This window comes from Ctenopharyngodon idella, chromosome 5 (genome assembly GCF_019924925.1).
Source record: "Ctenopharyngodon idella isolate HZGC_01 chromosome 5, HZGC01, whole genome shotgun sequence".
Classification (NCBI taxonomy): Eukaryota; Metazoa; Chordata; class Actinopteri; order Cypriniformes; family Xenocyprididae; genus Ctenopharyngodon; species Ctenopharyngodon idella.
The window spans coordinates 41,725,575-41,729,145 of record NC_067224.1 but is presented as its reverse complement, the minus strand read 5'-3'; positions in this window follow the sequence as shown (position 1 = coordinate 41,729,145).

The window sequence follows — 3,571 nt, the reverse complement described above, 5'->3', positions numbered from 1 at the left end:
CATTTCTTTTCAAAAGACATAAACATCTTGGATGACATGGGGGAGAGTAAATTATCAGGAAATTTTCATCCTGAACTGAACTAATCCTTTAAAACAAGAACAAATATCTGCCAATGGAGTCAGAAAAATAACCTTGTTTTCCCTTTGAATAAGGGAATAATGGAGAAAGGACCAGTGCTGAGATTTTCATTTTCTACAGCACATTTTAACACAATAAAACTAAACGTCTCTGTTAGTTTTCGGCTCATGTCAGAACCAGCATCAGCAGTGAGTTACCAACAGCTATCAAAACCTGATTTTATGTCCAGAGCGGCCGAAACCACATGGACTGAGGGCCGTGAATGAAGCCATGCGGAACGACACAGAGCTTGAAACGCTCCTCGGTTCGGGTGCTCGTCCGCGGGGAACAGCTCTCTGAGGCCTGTTGCTATGGTAAAGCAGAATCAGTCCCTAAGTGTCGGCATCTCTGCAGGAAATAGGGGACGAGCGTGTTATTTATTCATTCATTCATTTGTAAGGAGTGCGCGTGCGGCCTGCTCTCTCACACGACACGAGCACAGCTATTGAGAAACACCACAGGACTGCACAAAAATACACTTCTACAGACACTTTTCATTCCCATTCATCACATTCATTCGCAGAGGATCAGCCTCGGTGGGAAATATACAGCCGATAGTGTTGATCAAGATCAGACAGCAGAGGAACTGCATTTAGAAAAAAAGGTTTTATACAGAACTCTACGGTTCTCGACTCAATTTTAAAGAATCCTTTATGCCAAGAAGTTTCTATAGAATATGTCACGTTTAATGGTTTATTTAAATGTTTTTCTACTATTAAAGTATTTACGAGCTAAAAAACTATAATAGTACTAAAATACTTTGTCAAAAATAAAATGTACTGTATGTTTTGTCAAGGCCAGTGAAATGTTAGCAGATCAAGAGACAGTAGATCCAGTCCTGACATCATTCATCTGCTTTAGAAGACGCCTATGAACACAGAGAGACGCTCACTAGGAATAAAGGTTCACAGGAAGTGGGCTGTGACACAACTCACCTGCTGGATCAACAGAGCTCAAATCACACTGTCAATCAGCTGAAGCCCCTCCCTTCTCATTAGCATATGCTCAAATGAAACACTCAAGATCAGAGGCAGCGTTGCAAACCAGACACACACGCGTTACATTTCAATTCGACATATCTGTGCTGCTGATGTGAAGCGGCCTGGTTGTTCTCCAGCGTCTAAACTTTGATGACAATGTGCCGTTTCCTTTCTGGGGCGTATCTGACGAGGATTTCACGCGCCGCCTCAGACGATTAATGCAGATCAGCTTCTGTGGAACAGAACAATCAATCCATGGAGAGCCACAGACACTGAGTTTGCTGAAATACTGAGCTCTACTCACTGAATACACTGTACTTACTGTATACTGCACGCCTTCATTTAAATAATATGCAAAACACAATGCAACAATAATGTCACATGACCTCATCACAGTGCATATTTGGAAATGATTGCACATCTTAGAAATTACTTTGCATTTTCAATCTAAATTTCTACAAAAATTCTGTCAATCTGTTCAAATAAAGAGATCACGGTTGGTTTGTTCGTCACACTGGAAATGGGCGGAGCATGTTGCGTGCAGTGCATTATGGGATACGCAGTGTGTGCGGTGTACAGCAGTGCATTTGTAATCAGCAGTGGTGTGTGTGTCTGACGGCAGTGATGAATCGAGCGTCTCCTCCCCCATCACTGCAGCTCTGGAACACACACACGCTCACACACACACACACACACACACACACACACACACACACACACTCACTTATGCTGTCCAGAAAACACTGAAAATATAACAAACACAAACACAATCTCAAACACACCAGCTCCCATAATGCTCTCTGCTCATGGTGGCCTCAGATCACAGATACATATAAATAGCGGGAAATCAGGAGCGGGAAGCGAGGGAAGTGAGCTGAAATCATATTTCATTTACTGGAGTAATTACAGCCAGATCAGCTCCATTTTCTCATTTCATCTGCAGCTCTGCATGAGGAATCACAGCTAAACGTGTAACATGTTTCAGAACATGCATTACATTAAGGTCCCATTTGTTAACATTAGTTAATGCATTAACTATATTTGCTTAACCTTGGCTGTTAGTTAATAAAACCACATTTGTTCATTGTTTGTTCATGTTAGTTCAGAATGCATTAACTAATGTTAACAGACTTTAATAATGTATTAGTAAAGACTGACATTAAAGGGTTATTTCACCCAAAAATGAAAATCATCATTTATTCACCCTCATGTTGTTCCAAACCTGTATGAGTTTCTTTCTTCTGTTGAACACAAAAGAAGATATTCTGAAGAATGTTGGTATCCAGACAGCTGACGGTAGCTGTTGACTGCCATAGTATTTTTTTTCTACTATGGAAGTCAATGGCTCCCGTCAACCATCTGGTAAACTCATACAGGTTTGGAACGGTTACGAACTGCTCCCAGACTTGTGTTGAAGGTCCAATTGCAGCTTTATTGGGACAATCCAGAACCATAAACAGGCACAGGGTCAAAACCATAGAGAAAAAATCTAAATCCAAAAACACAAGCAAACAAAGATATACAGGACACTGGGCAGAAGAACAACACCAAGACGAGAAAAACCATGAATGCAGAAACACTCAGAAACGCAGTGTAATCACCGGGCTTTAACAAGGATAAACACACAATCATGAGGACAGACAATGGATACTGGGAAATGAAGTTCATAATGGAAAAGCCCAGGAGTTGAGAGGAGTGCCCTCTGGTGGAGATGAAGGGCACTACAGCTGCTGGATGAGACAGGAACAACATCAGGGTGAGTAAATGATGACAAAATTCTCATTTTTGGGTGAACTATCCCTTTAAGAGGGCAGTCTAATGTGTGCATGTGTGCGTGTGTGTGTGTGTGTGTGTGTGTGTGTGTGTGTGTGTGTGTTTCTCAGCAGGACACCTGCCGTGTTTACTGAGGATCTGCTGACTAATGGGCTGCAAAGCAGGCGATTATTAATAATCATAATAACCATCAACAGCAGTTAGTACTTACAAACAGGGTGAACACCGGTGGCGTGAGACACTATTATTACTGGTGTTGTTGTAAAATATGATGACAAGCGGTTCAGTTTCTCATATAACAGCATATTGAACTTCTGAAGACAACATGAACTCAAACAAAGACGAACAAATATAAAAGGAATAAATATTAAGTGACCCACTTTACCTGGATTCATTTAAAAAAACCGTGGTTCTTACTGCATTAGTACTGTAAAACAAACTCTGATGACTGAAACTTTGATTTATATGTGGATTAAAAACCCAAACGATTCCTCATTTTCACAAATCAACACACATCATCACTGACAGACGTGGAAAGAACAGCCGTAACACAGATAAAGACAGAAACGCATCACTAACATGTTCAAACTCCAGTGTCCACAACGCAAAACACGATGTTCTTCCTCAGTGTTTCTGTCTTGTTTTCCAGCACAAATATCTAAACATTCTTAAATCAAGATACATTTACTGGAGAAGAGAA